At 38.6% G+C, this 20,088-nt stretch overlaps 1 long non-coding RNA gene across 1 annotated transcript in view; it reads left to right on the forward strand.

The window, feature by feature from the left end:
• LOC105880438 (uncharacterized) overlaps nucleotides 1–16,057 on the forward strand; it is a 50,706-nt gene extending 34,649 nt beyond the window's left edge. The window contains exons 2-3 of the long non-coding RNA XR_012921777.1: nucleotides 13,918–14,180; nucleotides 14,983–16,057. This is a non-coding gene — a long non-coding RNA (uncharacterized LOC105880438). The remainder of the gene's footprint in view (nucleotides 1–13,917; nucleotides 14,181–14,982) is intronic.
• Nucleotides 16,058–20,088: the final 4,031 nt, after the last annotated feature.

Below are 20,088 nucleotides of genomic sequence, written 5' to 3' on the forward strand. Positions count from 1 at the left end.
CAAGCTTCAAATGCAAATTTAAAATATTGCTTCTCCACAATCACACCATCACTATTTCTTCCTTCTCACTAAAATGCAACCTCTAAAATGTGTCTAAATAAAAACAAAGAAATCACACATTTGAAGATAATTAGTGCTTTTGCTTGAGAAAGATTTATCCATTCTCAAGACATGTTTCTATGTCCATAGCAATCAGTGCTAATCATTTGGGTGTCTCCAAGCACTTGATTAGAGGTGCACATTTCATCCCCAAAAGTATTAATTCATAATTCATTACAATTTTTTAAAGTCTCAGGGAGCAAGAAAACAAATAGCCCAACATACTTTCTTCTTGACCACTAATGCAAGTATGATTAAAGCCATAGAAAAGGCCAGTAAATGAGAAAAATGCAAATGTTCATCATATTCCATTGCTGTTTTGACACAGCAATTAGATTTGTGCAGAACAGCAAGATTGTTCCAATTCTATTCTCCCAAACATAAGTCTTAAAAAAAGAGGTTACATTTGTGACTGTAGCTCGTGGAGCATCCAATCTGGCATCCTGAAAATCCATATGTAAGCCACACTTATATCTTAAACCTGTCAAACAAATAAATGTACAGAAGCAGTAATTTATGTACTTTATAGACTGTTTTGCCCTTTTAGAGCAAAAGCCTAATTTTCAAGTGTTGCTATTTTAACTTCTGGCAATGCCTGGGAGATAACTGAGGTTCAAAATGTGAATTTTACAAGTAAAATGTGATTCAAAAATTGATTTACCCTGTTCTCACTACATGTGAGACAGAGAAGAGAAATGCTGGGTGTTTGTGAGCTTTAGGCAAGGGGAAACATATTGCTAAGTACAGAAGCCACGCAAAACTTTGCGGGTTTTCAGTTTAGAAGTGAACTTGAGCCTTTCCCAGTTCAAGTTCTGTTTAGGGCCGGCAAAACATGACTTTCTGATTCAAAGAAATAAGGCTTAAAAAGGCTTATAAAACAGGCTCACAGGCTTCTTGTACATCAAATAGCTCTTACACAATGGCATTTAGATGATTTAAGTGTAAATGAATCAAAGACATATGGATTGCATTTCCCTTGAAATACGCATGGGTTTTAAAATGAAGGGAAAACATACTTGCCAAAATCCTTTTTGGGTTGCGCTGCATCAAAAACATTTGGAAAATGACTTTAAATGTTTGGAAGAACCCCAGACATCAGGTTCAGCCACCCCTGGAGATTAAATCAGTATCCTTAATCCAATGATAACTGGGTCCCTGTTTTGCAAAGACATTTCTTAAAAATGTCAAGTCCCAAACCTGACACTCCTGAAAACTGACTATCTTGATGTTTGAATTGCTAATTCAATGATAGGGTCTTATTATGGAGTCTTCCCCAGAGATCAGGAATCCATTTTGTGTTAGTTAAGCGACCAGAAGCACATTTCAATTTTACCCAGTTTTTCAAGTGTGGTTAAAAATGTAAGTTCTTTCTGTCCTGGAGGTAAAAATTAATGCTTCCAAGGAGCTAAAAGGAAATCGAGTTTTAAGCTGAATGAAAGGACTAAATGATCAGAATATAAAAATGGAAAACTTATTTGTTGTAAATGTATCCAGGCAGAAGTTCTGACATCACATGGCTGTTAGCATACTTTTTAAAGAAAAGGAAAATGAAGAAAGGAAGGAAAGAAAGAAAGAAGGAAGAAATGAAGGGAGAAAATGGGTAGTAAAATGTCTTTGGAGTCAAAAAGAGATTGTTAGGAAGATGCAGAAATAAATTATGTTTAACAGAAATAGATAGTTTCCTGAAAATAGCCAAGCAGTAATAAAGAACAAAAACACTAATTACAACAAATTCAAAAAGATTCATGCACAGGAAGGTGGTGTGTTGAAATGAATGAAAAATGGGTTGGTACAAGTGATGAACAAGGCATCAAAAGGAACTAGAGAAGGAAGCTATACTGTTGAAAGAAAATATGTTGGATGTTGAAATAAGAAAAAAAGAAAAAAACATAGGTCAATACCTAAACTGAGAGAAAGGCTACAAAGACACTCAGTAGCTGAGGGAAGTATAAGAAAAGACCATATAAAACATGCGAGAGGTTGGCTGTTATTTAAGCCTCTGCAGTCAAACGGCTTATATTAAAAAGACTAGCTCAGATTTTGCATGCAGTTATGATGTGAGAGGAAACAGCTTTCAAGATTGTTTAATGACCTCCTGATAGGAAGGTTAACAGGATTATCACACAGTTCACTGGCGGATGGACAGCAGCTCTCAGCATGTCATGCACTCAATGTGTAATTCCAATATTCTCCTTTACAGGGAAGTGTAAAATCATTGTGCTACTCAAAAGCATTAGTTGGAAAGTTGGGATGCTTTTAATGAGAGAAGTTCAACATAAAAGGGAAATAAGGAAGGGAAGAAAATGGGTACTAAAACCTGAGCTCTTTTAGCTTAATTCTGCCCTACTGACTATCGGGGTGGCTGGGGGTCTGAACTCTCTGGAGGTTTTAGTTTGCTGCGTTTCCCATGTCACTTCTAACTGGGCTACCTGCATCATAGGTAACACTCTCTGCTTCTGACATGTGATTGCTCCTCTGTTCTGCTATCTAACCATTTTCTTGTTAAAGTGGGGAAATAGTCTCCATCTTCCCTTCTGTTATGTGGAATACAAAGGAATACTGGTTTGCATTGTCAATGTCTTGTGGAGACTAATGAGAGGAATCTTTATGATAGCCTTGCCTCTGATAGTTGTGGCATTAGTACTAGCCAGGCATGGGAGGGTGGTGACAGACAAACAAAGAAAAAGCAGTCCAAAGAATACTCTCAGCAAAGCTCATCAGTTGTGGAATAACAAATCTCAACTTATCTCCTCTGAGGACCCATTATTTTTGCCCTAGGCTTAGATTCTCTAACTCTTGAGAAATTCTTTTGGTCATGGTAATTAGTGCCAAGTGCTATAACAAAGCACCCCCAGAATGTTAGTGACTTTACCTACCAAAGGTTTTTGTTTTGTTTTGTTTCCGGCTAATGTCACAGTCTGTGTGACAGACAGCTTTCCATTCTATGATTCTGGAATCCCAGTTCTTCCAACTTGTGGTGGGATCATCTTTTAGGGCCTCTTGAGAATCCTCTGTTATATTATCTATGTTTAGCTGGCTGGCTGGCAAAGAATGAGGACGATCACATGATGTATTTCATGGCCATGACTGGATATGGTGAACATTACTCCCATGTCATGGCCCCAGCCTTAATTGTAAAGGATGCTGGGAAATGTAGTGTTCCTGAGTATCCAGGAAGAAAGACTGTGATTGGTGAGTATTTAGCCAGTCGCAGGCACATTCACTAAGGGGCTTTTCCAAACTTAATGCAAATTAACCCTCAGTGGGTCTGTCTTCCCGGCCTTTTCCATGTACTCAGATATGTCTGAATTCACAAACATTATTTAATGTGGAAACTGAGGCATATTATTTAAATATACATAGTTAATAAGTGAAAGAATTGAAATGTGATTCTAATTTGTCTGAATCTCAGTTGTGTTCTCCCTGCATATTTTATACTTTGGGGAGTGGCGTCAGGAATGAGATTAGATTGGAAGGAACCAGACTCCTTTGCACTCTGGGGCTCTTTGAGATATCAGAACTTCAGTGGCATCAAAGGTTGGATTCAGTTTGTACTATAATTAAGGGTAGTTAGGGGTATTTCTCCTGAGGTTACAGAGGAAACCTTGAGGTTGATATTGTCTCACAGTTGCAGGGAAGTGAAAAACACTGGGAAATAGTGAACACCTCCAAACTGGGCATAGGAAGATGGCCATGTTAAATGGCCTCAGAAAATATCTTTACATCTCTTCCACCAGAAGAAAAAGTCAGGGGAAGGCCAGTGAGGAGGAATGGCAAGATTGAGCCTGGATTTTAGCATTGTGCTTAACTTGTAGCTTTGTTTTTTTAATAGTTCTATGGGCAACAATGCACTCTTAACCTCATAGAACCTCAGTTTTCTCGTCAGTAAAATGAAGGTAATGAAACTTAGTTCCCAAAGTAGTGACAATTAAAACATTTACACCAGTACTATAACTAACAAATAGGAGGCACTGCAACTAAAGGCTACTCCACTCTTCTTTTTATTGATACTGTTTCTTTTATAAATGTGCCATCAAGGGGAGGCATGATTGTGGCAAGTTAATTCTGGATGCCATGGAAGATGGATAAGACAAAATAGTAAATTAATTAACGAATAAATCGATAAATTATTAATCAATTTCTTCATTCCTTTAGCCATCCATTGATTCAATAATTCATTCATTCCTTCATACTTTCACCAAATATATACTCTCTACTGGCAAAACACTGTAGTGAACTTTAGGGAAATACAAAATGGATAGTATGACACCCACTCTCAGGATCCATGTCCCCTAGTGAAGGTGATAGGCAAATGCAAAATCAAGGAAATTACAAGGTGGAACATGATTAATGACATATTTAAATTAAGAACTGTGGTAGTGCAGAAGAGGGAGACTAGGACAGAGAATATGAAAAGTTTAAGAGAATCAGCAGCACTTGTGTTGAACTTGAGCAGTCGTGGTTCTGGGATTTCCTGTTTTAGGAGGAATTTCAGAGCAGCGCTCTGATTGGCAGGAAGCAAAAATATTTTATTTTGAAGCTGTGCTTACATAGCATGAACACCAATTTTCTTAGGATGTTTATTACAAGTCATTATAAAGAAATCAATTTTTAAATATGCTTTTATTAACACTCATAAAATTATAAAAATTTAAAAAAATCGTATTAATCATTTCTTACTTCTTTACACCTATTTACTGAAATGTTAATAATATTATTTCTAGTTAGTTTGCTTGAGGGGCTGTATTAGTCAGCCTGGGCCACGATAACAAAATACTGTAGGCTGGGTGATTTAAACAACGGAAATTTATTTTCTTACAGTTGTGGAAGATAGACGGCTGAGATCAGGGTGCCAGCATGGTCAGCTTCTGGTGAGGGTTCTTTTCCTGGCTTGTAGATGACCACCTTCTGACTGTGTTTTTACATGGCAGATAGAGGGCTTTGGTTTCTCTTCCTCCTTTATTAGGGCACTAGTCCTATGGGATCAGGTTTCTTCCCTTGTGACCTCATTCAACCTTAATCATCTTCTTAAAGGCCCTATCTCCAAATATAGTCACATAGAGAGTTAGGGCTTCAGCAAATGAATTTGAAGGTGGATGTATGGGCATAATTCAGTTCATAGCAGTGGCTGATGGAAGTTCACCCCCTTGGTGCTCTCTCTGCTTTGGAAACATAAGTATGTTTCCATTAGAGGACAGCTGGGAGAGGTAGCAGGAGCAGAATAATTTGAATTACCAAATAAGACCTCAGAGGTGTCATAATTTAAAAGCTCAAATGTACAATTTCAATATGATTTGTATACTAGTAAAGCAATAGCTATTGAAATAGTAAACTAATGGATCTTATTCCTCCCTTTTAGATAAACTTACACAATTTTTCATAAGAATAAAGATACACATTTTATAATTTTTCATTGCTAGTTTTCTAGAAAATCTATACAATTTTTTACAGGTTGCCAAACATTTTTACAGCTGTGTTAGGTATTGTGTTTTTCTTGAAAGTAATATATATTTGTCAGCCTACACAATTTAATTATGATTAATACCATGTTTTCAAAAACTAACATACATGGCTTATAGCAATAAAAATAATCGCTATTAGTTGACGCAGGAGTATGGGGCCAATCTGAACTTTTGCAAGGAGCTGAGAGTTAATTTCAAAAAGATGCCACATTTCCAAATAAACCACCTATTTGGTAAAGCTGCTGCCAATAAAATATGAAAAGAAGTCCTGATTCTTTTCATGTTTAGCTCTTGCATCATGATGGGAATGCTGTTCCACAATTTACATTCAATCCTCTGTCTACTTGTTTTGTATCTAACACAGTTACATTGTGCTATAAAAAGAGAATTTGGACAGGATATCTGCTGGTGTTAGACTGTTTGTTTTTGTGTCCTCTCAGTCAGAACCAACCCTGGGGAAATGTTGGCCCTGGGGAAATCACATGTTGTGCTCTTTTCCCTCTACTTTGGCATTTTCTTGCCCTGGAAAGGATGTTCAACTGAACAGCAATGACTCTGGAAAAGGAAAGGAAATCACAGATGGACCAAGTGCAGCTTAGGAGGTATGTGTGGAAGCCGAGGAGCAGAGCTAAGACAGCCTTTAACCCATAAGGTACTTTGTGAGAATTAAAGAAAGGAACCACTTCTCCTGGGTAGACATAGCCAACCCCACGCTATGGTATATGGTTTGGCAAACTGCAGAAGTTGGATTTCAGCTGCCATTTGCCCCTTCAGGTAGGCAACTGTCTGCAGTGGTTTTGGGCAGGGCCAAATTGAGGACTAAATGCAGGGATCAGCTTTTAACAGTACCTACTATTATGCTTTGTACATAGTAGGTAGTTGGAAAATGATGGCTATGAATGAATAATTTAATCACTATTACATTTGATCCATTGCAGAAGACCATATTCCAAATGAGCTTACAAGTTTAGATTCCTAATCTTCCCTATTTACCTTGAAGAAAAGCATTTATGAATTGCATAGTCAATTTGTAAGATTTTCCTCTTGAAAAGTTTGATAATCTCAGGAAAAAAAAAACAGAATGGGTGTTATTTAGTCCATTTACTGATCTGTTCAATTAAATTTAAATTTAGGATTATCTATATTTTTGTATGAAATAAAATGATGTTTTCCCTTTCTCACATCAGTTCAACACATTTTTATGCAACGTCTCCTGAGAGGAGAGTACTGTGCAAAGCCAGTGGCTAAGATGATGAGTGCTGGACCCTTTGCTCTTAGAGAGTTCTTCCATGACTATTAGGGGAATTGCAATGTATGCCCAAAGGAGAACACAGTGGTTCTCTCTTCAGGTCCAGGACCAGCTACATAATTTTCAGGGCTCCAGTATAAAATTATGATATAGAACCTACCATGGTGAATAGGTCAATCTCCCCTTGCCCTGGCCACTACTCCACCCTTGGTGCATGGGTAACCCCCAAAAAATGATAACCTCTGAGTTGGTACTTGCTCAGTACCTGGGTCTGGGGTGTGCAAGAAGCCTTTTCCCAATTCCTGCCCAATGCCCAGGGCTCTGCCTGGCAGGGGAAGAGACAGTCACCCACCTGCCTCCCCCAGAGATGCCATAGGCACTGGCATCTGCACCCATACTCTGGCCCCAGTCTAGGGGAATCATAACAGAAATTTTTGATTTGGGCCTTAAAGAATCTTATATCAACAGTTGTAGAGGGGAGCAAAAGTTGATACAAGCAGAGATTACTGCCTGAGGGAAAAGTACAAATGTCAAAATCCAATCTCAAGTAGGGATTGCTGGTCAACGGAGGGCTCTGCTGACTGGGAGGTGGCTGGAGATAAGTATAGGATGACATCCCTTCATACAGCAACCATTTATTAAGTGCTGACTAAGTCTCAGGCCCTGTGCCAAGTGCTGCTGGTATAATGTTGAGCAAACTCAGATGTGTTCTTTACCTTCATGATACTTACAAGCTAATGGAAAAATTCAAATTGGGGAGGTTCTTGAATGTCATTTCCATTCAAGGTTACTCCATCAACCTGAAAATCCTTCAAGTCAGAAAGATTTCTGTTTTGTCTCCCCCAGCTTCCATGGCTGTCACCTAAAAATTTAAATTATTTCTTTTCTACCTTGTGTTTTTTACTATTTGGCTCTCTCTCTCTAATGCTACAGAATAATATATTTTTTCAAGTTCTTTTTTAGTCCTCTCCACTCTTTAATGGAGGGGTCCTCAAACTTTTTAAACAGTGGGCCAGTTCACTGTCCCTCAGACCGTTGGAGAGTGCGCACTGTGGGCCCAGGATGAGTCGGCTGCTAAGCAGGACAGGCAGCGGCAGCAAAAACACCTGGAGGGCCAGATAAATGTGCTAGATGGCCCACATGTGGTCTGCCGGCCGTAGTTTGAGGATGCCTGCTTTAATGTTAGTAATAGTGAAGACAGGAATGTGTTCCTGAGGACATCTTTGCCAGAAGGTCACTTGTAGTTTGGTTGGTTGGAATTCAAAGCATATTACCCACTGTTAAATTTTGCTAGCCAGCCCTTAGAAACATATTTAGCCCATATGTACCTGCAGTAAATACTGTTGACTATAACTAACACATGAGAGAATGGTTCTAAGGGAAAACTCACTGAAGAGATTCTGAGAAAATAAAATATGTGACTTACCAGAAACAGGCCTTTCCTATTGTAATGACATAAGAGATTCCCATTGGGTCATTACCCACAACATGTCAGGCTGTTCTCTAAAGTGAAGAATGAGAGTTATTAAGATTAACCCTGAGGGTTGGACGTGGGAGAAGTGAAGAATGGAAACAAGGATATATATATATAATTCCAGTAAAGCTGGGGGCAGGATGGGTGTGGCCTGGGTGGTGGGGGAGGATAGAGAAGTGGGAGACTATGGGCAACCAAAAGCCAGCAGGCAACTGAATGATGATAGAAGTGAAGACTAAGAAATTGGGAAGAGAAGCAGAAATTAGGAGGAAGATGGCCAACTTGTTCTTATTTCCCAACATTGTAGGAAGTCCTAGCAGTGATAACATTTTGTCCAGCTACTGAAAACCATCCTGGAACCACAGCTATCGGGTGATAGGAACATAAAAGAACATGGGATTGGTGGTCTGAAGCCCAGAGGGAAGATCTGAGCTCTCCCATTTACCAGTGTTGTGGCCTTGGGTAAAGATCTTCATTTCTCTGAGCTCAGGATACCTTATCTAAAAATTGGGAGACACTAGTAGTCAGACTTAGAGGGTCATTTTGAGGAATAAATGAGGCTACATGTGTGGTTTATAGAATGTATGCTCCCCACAGGTAGAGAATTTATCTTGTTTATTGCTGACTTCCCAGTGCTTAAACCAGTTCTTGGCATCCTGTAGGGCGTAAAACAATATACGTACAAAATTAATGAATAAATAGGAAGAGCTTTATCAGTAGGAGTGGAGTTTTTAAAAGCCAAATCCATGAACTATTTGCAGCTGATGGAAGGTTTTCTGATGGTTATAAGAAGTGAAGTTTCTAGAAGCATTTGGTTGTCTGAATTTAAGTGTCAACTCTGGCAGTCACCATCTCTGCAATCATAGGCAACTTTTGGTGTCGGTTTCTTCTTCCATGAAGGGTAATTCATGGAATTACCCTTCTTCCATATGGGTAATTATAGCATTTGCTTCATGGGGTTATTGTGAAGATGGGAAGAGATAATGCAAAGCATTTTGTGTCTAGTGCATAGTAAGTGCTCAGTAAATTTTAGGTGTGATGATGAGGATAATGACAGCCTTGCTGTTGAGAACAGTTCTCAGCTCTACAGACAGGTTTCATGTTACCCCAACACAGTCTACCCTGGTCAAATCCAAAGCAAGACAGGGGTACTCTCTTTGTGAATCTTCTCTAGCCATCTTGGAAGGGTGTGTGTGGCCCCAAGTCTGGCAGGGACAGAGCTGAGCAGAGCTGTTCACAGCAAATCTGCGATGATGATCTTCTCATCTGTCTTCTAAGCTGTAGGCGGCTCCTTCTTTGGGAAGCAAGTTATAATCAGAACTTGGAACAAGCTACCCTCCAAACAATGCTCTCATTGCCTTTTCTGCCATTTAATTAATGCCAGTCTAATTTTATAGAAAGTATATAAATATGATTTATGCATATTTGTACCTATATTTTCCTGTGAGGCTCACCATGAGGTACATAGCCCTGTAAATCATATCCTTCTAATAAATACCTCTGGCCTGAGTATTTAACATTATTTTTTATAGCTGCATTTAGGAAACTTAGCAAGTAGAGGGATGGATACTGCTTAACCTAACCTTCAATTTATCATTGACTAGAACCAAGAGGTGAATCTCCTATTTCTTTCAGATTATATTTTGCTGGGGGATTTAGGTAGATTTCAGCTGGTAGCATTCAAGATCCCTTTTGCTAATGCTTTCTTTCCAGTTCTTGTCAATCTAACTCCAGAAACAGACAGTAGCAGTCTATGAGCTGCCACTTGAGGGTTATGAGGACATGATCCATGCATCCTGTTTTTAACTTCATTTCTAGGGAATATAAAATTAAGTCAAGCCATGATTTAATGCCCTCAAATCCTGGAAGGGTTGCTTCACACCCCTGCAAGGGCCAATTTGGTGCAGTGGATTGATCTTTGGTGAGCTTTTCTATAGCTTTATTTGCACAGTATATGTTAGCATGTGCATCCATAAGCAGATTTTATTAGAAGTAACTTTAGAAACTTGATAGTAAAGCTTTTTTGTTTTACCAAACATGGGTTTAAAAAATTGCACAGAAATCAGCATTGTCAAGTCACACGAAGTGGAATCATAAGCAGAAGGCTTGAAACCTGTTTTTGCTTAAAGCCTTTATTTGATTTAGCAAAAACAACAGCAATAAATTGTATTCAAAAGCACTTTGATCCCCTTGCAACAGTATTATTACAAGAGCAGGGTCTACCAAGTACCACCCCTTTTTCATTTGGGTCAACTTTCCATAGGCTTCCCAAATCATCCAAGTCAGTGTTTATAATTCCAGAGACAAAGGATTGTTCAGGCGCTCGTGCCTAACACTTGGAACTTGGTATTGTTAGACAATGATTGTAGCACTGATCTTACATTTTTATTTTCTTGAAATCCTCTGTGGAAATAACAGAATCCCCGAGATTAAAATGCAAAAATATGTCGTTAAAATATTTAACACAAACATTCCTGTTCTATCTTTCTCCTGAAACTTTCAGATTTATTTAAGCTTTTTGCTTTCCTCCAAATAATATCTTAATGTTTTAAAACTGTACTTGGTATCTACAGTCAGTACTCAATAAGAATATAAATGGTAATAACAGGGCAGTAAATTGAAGAATATGTCTATGGCTCAAACATCACCATAAGAATAGTTTTGAATGGCTATAACTGCATTTGATTTTTTTCTGATGTTGCCCTAATACATAAGATCCAGTATTTCATTTATTCTTCATCCTTTTGCCAGAATAAGTAATTTTAAATATTCCAAAAATCCTTTGTTTAACATATAATCATATTTAGGATCGACATGACAGAGGATACATGCAAGTTACAAAGCTATCATTTTGTTTTTACTTTTCAATAACCCTTCAAGAATTCAAGGCAATGGAAGAATCCCTATTTTAGATTTGATGACACTGAGATGAAGGAGGTTAAATGGCTTGCCTGGTTATGTAGTCAGTGGCATGGCAACTAGAGGGATTCAGGTCTCCTGATCCCTGTGTACAAGATTCTCTTTACTACCTTGCACAAATTGTTAATTGTCAGATTAAACAAACCTTGAAGTAGAGGGTTGACCAAGTCTGTGATGAGACAGCTACAGGGAGCAAAGGAGACTCATTCTCTTAAGTTTATTATGACATTCCTGGACATCAAGCTCCCTGGATGCTTTCTTGAATTAGTCGTAAGGTATAATGGTGATTTCGGGTATGCTAGAATATAGCATCAGAGACCTGGGGAGGTCCAGGTAGTGGACTGGAATAGCTGCAGCTATTAAATATCTAGGTCATCCTTTATATAGGGTTGGAATATATACTCTAGCTTCTGATTTCAGTGCTGACAGAAAGGGAAAAAAAATCCATCCTGGCAAAATATAGTCAGACAGCCGTTTGTCTTTCCCAAACAATATTAGGTATTATTACAGAATGTGAACACCTTTCATTCCTGACAAACAGGAAATGTATGCTGCACTACTGGTATGTCAATCAGAGTGATAGCATCAATTTTATGGTTTTTAATTCATCCCCACCTCCTGCCGAGCCTTTTGCTCATCCCAAATTATGAATCTTAAAAGGTACGTAATTAAGAAGAAAAAAAATGTGTCTCTGCCTGTGTGAACTCCTGTGTGTGAAGAGTGTGGAGCCAGATGTTGAAGAGATTTGTAAAGCACGTCCCGATCACTCAGTGACTGGACAAGCGACTTACTTTTTCTGCAGCCGGGAGTGCCCTTGCATGCTTTCGCTGTAGTATTTTGCTAGGAAATCAAGCAAATATTTTTTTGTACGCATTGCCACTTTTGCATTTTGCAAGGAACTGACAGAAAATAACTAATGTATTAAATGCTATATTTGTCAGGCCATGATGCTTCAGAGTTACATTTTTAATTTCAGTTTTCCATGTATATTTCTTTAGCTGTTATGATCTGTTGCTTTTTGATGTATCAAATAAATACAAAGCCAATTCCGGAGCCTTGCTTTGAATGAATCAGAGCAATGTGTCTCACAGTTCTTTTCTTTCTGCCCCTTAATTCTTTTCTCCAACATAGAATGAAAATGAAGAGTATTGTCAATTCAGTACGAAGTGAGCCCATTAAAAAATAAAGAAATAATGTGTGCTTATGTGGTGCATGTGAGCACACAAGCATACACACACACACACACACACAATCTACCTCACAACGGGGGGTTTGGGAGCCTGGGGTGTCTGAATCTGTCCTCCTATGCTCCTCTCTTGTTTCTGGTGAGGAGCCATTTTTCTTGTTTTTCCTATGCAGCTCCACCTGGACTCCATTTGCTGCCACAAACTCTGCAAATATCACACACTTTTTTTTTTTTTTTAAAGATTTAGGAATGTGATCTGATAGTTACTGATTGGAAGGTGAAGCAATAATTAGCCGTTGGTCAAGGTCAAATTCCCCTTGTGGTGCTGACTGCAAAGTGAATATTTCACTCACTGGCAGACAGTTCTCTATTTGCTGATAGTACATGATGACCTATTTTGTGGATCTTTAATGAGAACTTTCACTGTATGGTGGCCTCCATGTTTAAATCATTCTTGGCCATTTCAGCCTAGACCTTAACGTTGTTAATGCTTGAGTGTTTCAGTGAGGGTACATGGAGCTTTAAAGTAACCCATGTGGTATTTGCTTGCACAGAATTTCTTGTTCTACTTTTACCACAAATTTTCTATGATTCAGAATTGAAGTATGCTGGTTCTCTTCCACGCGAGACAGCAAATATAGAAAATAAGCAAGAACTCTTCTTTTCCTGGTAGGATACGAGCATAAAATACTGTTTTGAGAGTGAGGATAACTAGGCATGTACAAATATGGTTAATGCAGTAGGATCTGCCTTGTAGGGAGGTAATGCCCTGCAGAAAAGCTCTCCCTTCTTCTTGGGAAGAGGGAAGGCATCAAGGATCTGTCAAAGGAGCCATCCATCAAGGCTTGGTCACACCCTTTCTTTGTCTGTGTAGTAATAGCATCTCCAAAGTGAATTCACATTCCCTCACTTGATTCCTCAGTTAGATATTATGCTACTATGTTATAGGAACTGGGTATGGATGCTAAACAACTTGCGTTAAGGTCATGGAGATGGTACCTGGCTGAGCTGGATTTTGAACTCATGTTTTTTGACTCCAAACCTAATGGTTTTTTATCTACCCTGTGGTTGCTTATTACTAGAACCACCTGTTTGACACTTATTTGCCTTTAATTTCCAAATTAGCTTATTTATTATGAATTACTTAATAATGGTGACATGTTTGATAACAGGGATTTACACATGGTACACACTAAATGAACACTTTGGATTGATTAACGGGTTAACCAGTTTTTCTCATTCTTCCATTATGTGGTGTAGCATTTAATCATATCACAAATGTTTACAGTCCTTACAAGGTCTTATGGTGGCTATTGAGAGCATAGGTGATTGTTATGAACTGAATGTTTAAATCCCCTCAAAAATTCATATGTTCTTGAATAACTCTTGGTATGGCTGTGTTTGGAAATGGGACCTCTAAGGCGGTAATTAAGGGTAAGTGATATCATGAGAATGGGTCTTGATCTGATAGGATTAGTGTCCTTATAAGAGGAGACACCAAAGAGTGATATCTCTCTCCCAAACACAGGGAAAAGCCACACGAAAACATAGAAGATGGACTTCTACAAGCCATAAAGCCATCCCTCACTATAAACTGAATCATCTGGCACCTTGAACATGGACTTTTTGCCTCCAGAACTGTGAGAAAATAAATTTCTGTTGTTTAAGCCACCAGTCTATGATATTTTGTTATGGCAACCCACATAGACTAATACAGTGATTAAAGTCAAAATCTCATTCAAGCAGCTCATTATCTTGTGGAGCAGATGGAGAACCTCCTTAGAGATCCAGGTGAGTTGGGTATATACCCATATGCTTTGTTCCTTTGGGATTAAATATCAAGGTTGTCATACCAGTGGAGTCAAAATACCCTCAAAGTCAAAAGGATAGTCAAAATGGTTTAAAACATTCTATACTTTATAGAATTGCATATAGTAGTACCTTAGTCTGCCTGGTTCTGAGGAAAAAGCGAGAATATGGAAAAAAAGGACTTCAGAATGATGAATCTGTGGCTTGAAGAATGAATAGTACTTTTCCAGCAAACAAGGTAGAAGACAATGCATGTTCCTCAGAGAGAACAGTGGTCTAAGCAAACATGCTAGAATCCCAGATTCTGGAGACTTTAACTAATTTGTATGGCTATAACTTCAAATGTATGTAGAGGAGATGTACAAGAGGAAGTTGGAAAGATAAGAGCAAGTTCTTTTAAAATCTTTCTATGTTAAGTTTAGAAATTGAACTTTAGAATCTGTAAGTAATATGGATGATATAAAATAATTTTAATCCGTATAGTTATAAAGTCAGGCATGCAGTTTAGAATTTTTCTCTCAATGCCCTGTGGAGATTGTACTGGAACCCAGACTCAGGCTAGGATTTGGGATGGAATTTCAGGGAATAAAGCTGGACCATAAATTCTCTGAATGGTTACAGAAAAGTAGTCATGAACACTGCCTTTCACATTGCCTTCTTAACTAAGGAACTCAACTCAAATTTTCAAACACTTCAGAATTCAAGTAACACTTCCTCCTTTTAATTATGGCTCTTGAATAGCTCTTATTATATTTCTAGAAAAATAAATGACTTTTGTTCCTAGGGATGCCACACATCATGGATAACATCCATGCTCTGGACCTCATCAAAACCAGACTAACCCCAAATGAGTGAGCTGCTGGTGGCCTGGTGAGAAATCCAGTATCCTCTACTTGTTTTTCTGAACACTCTTAAGTTTCATTTTTATGAGGTACCACATTTTGCTATGCTTTTAGCTGGACCTACTTGAATTTTCTTAGTCCAGTGTTTCAGGGAGCAGTAAAAAGAACAAGTAAACATGTTCCCTGAGCAATTACTAATGCAAGCCCTGAGCTCAACAGGATTCATAAAATATATATAAACTCCTCCTTGCCTGGTCAGGGTGCTTCAGATTGGAAGCGGTTGAAATATGGGAGAAAGTTCATGTTTTTGTGGTGTGAATTGGATTTTTGTGCATGTGCCTAATGCATTTTAAAACTATGGTAAAATCACCACTCTTAGACCCTCCTGAAATTAACTCACTTGTGAAAAAAGGTGGACAATTTTGTTTTGTGATTAACCCTTTGCACTCAGATGTTGAGTGTGGATAATGTCGAGTGGATAATGAGAAAAAAAGCAAGCGAGTGCAAAGGGTTAATATGCCTCCCCCTCTGAGTGATCTACCCATTCCTTCCTTTTCAAACAAAATAACAGTCTACTGCAAAGGAACTATTCTCACATTTGTATGTCACGTGGAACCCTTGAAACTGACTTTACCTGTTAGTGCTCACAACAGGAATGATGTGGTTATCATGCCACCTGCAAATGTCTTTTTTTCCTGTGCACTTATTATCAATCTGGGAATTTTGTCACCCCAGTCACCCCAGAATATTTCCTTATGACTACATTCTTACTAGCTGTAAGTAACTCTTTTACTCAACAGGGAACAAGGGCCAGATGGCATGCAGACATGTGCTTGAGACTGGGCGAGTCTCATTTGTTCTCTATTTCTTGTTACTTACTGTCACTCTTCAGCTAACCACACATAAGGAACCCACCCTGTGGGCTGCGTTTTGCTGTGCATATCTGACACATGATTATAAGAATGTGCTTTTTATTAACATTATTGTTATTATGGGTTTCTTTTAGTTGTAGTTGTTTTTTCAAAGGTGAGATATAAATAAATTCAATAATGTAAACAGGTCAGCCAGAACACAGAAGTGTAAATGCAATGAGTGTTGTCCCCTTCTGATATAATTATGTTGAACTTATTCCAACAACAATGTTACAGCTCAAAATTAATTTTATTGGGGAAATTCTCTTTGGAAAATGATTTTAGAGCCTTTACCTTTCAATCAAAGCAAATCATCATTGTCTGAGGGTGGGTTTGAGCTTTTAAAAAAATTCATTGAACAAATAATTATTAGGTACTTAGTAAGTGGCAGGCAGTATACCAGGAGCAAGGAGCAAGACAGACATGGTTTCTGCCTTCAAAGACGTTTAAGATCAAATCTGAGATGAATGTCTGAGCCCTGGATAATACCTTTACTGATAAGAACAAGATGTGACTATACAGTGACAATTTTAACTGCCTCAAATGACAATTTTAAAGAAGAGATTTAAAACATTTTGAGTAATGGCAGCATCTCTGGAATAACTCTCAAACATACTACTCAGAAGACAAACACTGATTTTTTATGCATACAGCGCAGTGATATAGTGTTTATAAAACATTTTTATATACATTATATCATTCTCTTTTCACAGGAACCCTAGATTATCACCAAGTTCGAGTACTAATTTCCTCTATTGTAAAATGAATGATCTCTAGGAGTTTTACAGGTCTGAAATTCTGTGATTTTTATGTCCCTAAGTCTATGCATCCACACTGTATCATAAGTTCATTGCTTTAGAAGGATTCCCTGTGATCTATCTGACTAAAAACCATCCTACAGACCATTTTAGCAAAGATGGAAGCCCTATATTTTCTCCTGGGGGTCGTGAGTACTGGCAGGGGGCCTTGGGCATCTAGAATCTTAGCAAAGGATGGATGGGTATGGCTCACCCTCAGTCATGATGAGTAGAGGGAAAGTGAAGTCCAAGTCCAAGGTGAAGGAGCTCCCCTGGGAGTGAGGGTCTGAAATGCCAAGTTCAAACGATCAGGTAGAGCAAGAGTCAGACTCAAAGCAAAATATTGGCCAGAGCAAAGAGGTTGAAGAGGTATAACCTAGGCAGTTACCCCAGAGAAACAAGATTTCTTTTTAGGGGTGATAGAGGCAGAGCCCAAGAACCAATAGAACAATAGACCAAAAGAAGAAAATCATTTTTAAAAATTGGTTTCTTTTTTTCTCAATCCCATCGGGAGTTTAAAAATGAAAATAAAAAGAAAATATAGCCCTACTGCAAAACTTCACGTCTTTTAGTTTTCCCAACCAATAGCTCACCCATTTAAGAAAACACAAGGTGTTTTAGTAGAAGAGCATCTTGATTTTTTTTTTTTAATTGCCATAGTACAGGGTAAAGCATCTTGATTTTTGCCAGATAGAAGAACAAGTATTTAGAGATTGAAATTGAGACCATTCTTTCTCTCTCACTCCAACATCTTTGGGCCTGATTTGTCCATATCAAAAAATAAAATGAATTTGTAAGTCCAGTTATTAAGTAGATCTAAAAATCCCTCTTCTGTCAAAATGTATACACAGTTAGTAAAGATTCCAGGCAGGTTTGTATCGAGGCGTGCTGCTCTTTCCAGAAAAGTAAATGAAGTTTTTGAATATGTCATAATCATAGTAAGAGACTGTGGCCCTTGGTGGCTTCAGCCACACACACACACACACACACACACACACACACACACACACAATGGGGATGCAGGGTAAATGGTGAGAGCGTTTGTAGGAGCTTTCGGTGTAGCAGGGACCCTTTTTAGAAACTTTTACTTTGGGCCCAGTATTTTAACTCATTTTCCCCACCATGTTTCAAGCTCATGCCTGTGTCCCCTAATCTGTGGGGGCAGCAAATTATTCTAGGTGAGATGAACATATAGTGAATAAAAGCATGCAAAATCATGTGTAAAGGAAGCTGCTAATCATCTGTTTCAGGTGTTTTCTGCTTCTACTTTGTGTCCTTTTTGCCCCTAGGCACAATTAATAGTGCTATTTCAAACTCTAAAACTTGATTATGCTTGTTTTCCTGTTTATCTTTCAGTCCCTTTCTGGAAGAATTCTAGATATTTTTCTAGTCAGCCATATTCCAGAATTTTAACACCAGGAAGTCTGCTTGCAGGCCTTTTTTTTTTTTTTTTTTTTTTTTGCTTTGCTGTTGTTGTTGTTTTCTTTCCCCCCACAAATTTATTACATTAGGTCACACTTTATCCGAGAAGCTTTGTTCTCCATCTGCTCTCCATTTTTGCTCTATTATTAGGCTATACTTCTGGTATTCTGATTCCCCTTCGCTTCCAGGACTGTCATTGACGTCAGTGGGGAACCTAGGCAGAGGGGAGCCTGACACTCAGCTTGGCTCCACCGTCCGTTTTGGGAAGAGTGTCTGGTCTCCTTGAGATGAGGCTTCCGTTGGATGGACCCCTGTTCATTTCCTACAGACAGTGGAGCCTATGCGTAGTATTTAATGCAACCACCAGTGCAGGATGATATACTTGTTCTACCACCCAAATATATTGACTTTCTGTTAAAAGGCTTTTAACATAAATTTTAAGAGATTAACAAAATACATCACAGGCTATTGCTGAGAATGCAGGGTTTTTTAACTGTGTTTCTCCTACATTGATTTTAGTTCATATATTTTAACCACCCCCTTATGTTACTGTACCTTTTAATTTGTTATTCATTTGTTTAAAACCAGAACTCTGCTGGGGCGCTCTGGACCCACAGGAACTGAAATAGTTTGCCTTCATTATCTGGTAGACCTGCTCAAGTCTGAAGCCCCTGACAGAAACCACAAGACTGTACAAACTGGCAACTGTGGGTTTGTCTGTTCTCTATTGATTCTATTTCTGGAAAAAAACACGAACCAATGGGTGAACCATGTGACTGTACAACTGACCCAAAGCTGCCATCACAAGGGGGATGAAGACCTTTGCAGACAGGTCAGATGGGACCACAACACTTTTCTGTTTGCCTCTTAAGCAGCATGGCTTTTGGTAGCTTTGACTTCAAAACTGTAACTCCTTGTGCTCTGGAATATGAAACTGGAGGAGAATCTTATTATAATCATCTATAGTATGTTATTTAAATTTGGGAGGCCATGGGTCAAAATGCTCCAAGCATCTAACACAGTATATAATAAAGACAAGATGTAAGTTAGCTTATGAAGTATCTTAGTACTTTCTTCCAGCAGGAGAATTGCAAAGTAACTCCACCAAAAGTCTTTAAATGAAAACACACATGGGTACTTCTCAGTCTGTGAAACTGCAACTGCTGTAGTGTTTCCTTTTCTTGAGCTGGAGTATCAGTCCTCAGTACCCATACCCAAGGAAATAGAATGCAGGACTTCTATGTAGTATGGCCCAGTGAAAGAGTTCTTTTCTTGCCTCTAACAAGCTATTAGTCCTTGGTCTTCTGTTTTCTTCTCCATTAAGTGTCAAATGTCCAAATGACCCCTGATGCCTGTTTTTGCTCTAAGATTCAAAATGAACAAAAGTCCCTGATAGTACCAGAGAGATCCAGGTAGTGCAGAACACGTACTATTAAATACACACGTGTGAGCATGCACACACACACTCAACAGAAAAACCAAAATAGCTCCCCTCTCCTCCTCCCCCAATAATGACGATGCAGCCATCTGTTGGACGTTCCATTTCACTTAGCAGCTGCTCTCAGATACAGAAATCTGCATTCCTCCGGCTTGTGCTGGTATGCAGGCAGCATGTGTGGCTCTCCCACCCAAAGGAATGGCTTTCATTGAATAAAAATGATCACAGAGGTTTCTTATTCTCCCATCACTACAAATGCCTTTTTTCCTGATAATAGGCATGTGGAGCTATCTCTACTCCTCTATGTATTAAAATATACCTTCTGAATGACAGCCGCAACAAACAATCATCTAAAATTGAGGAGGACGACCAGGAAAAGGCTTTGGTGCAACTCTTGCCTTGCCAGAAACTTCCGCCTTGGAGGAGAGTGGGAGAGGTTAGAATATAAAGTTCCTTTCTACATTTATTTTGTCCACACCC

The sequence above is a fragment of the Microcebus murinus genome, chromosome 11 (assembly GCF_040939455.1).
Source record: "Microcebus murinus isolate Inina chromosome 11, M.murinus_Inina_mat1.0, whole genome shotgun sequence".
Taxonomy (NCBI): domain Eukaryota; kingdom Metazoa; phylum Chordata; class Mammalia; order Primates; family Cheirogaleidae; genus Microcebus; species Microcebus murinus.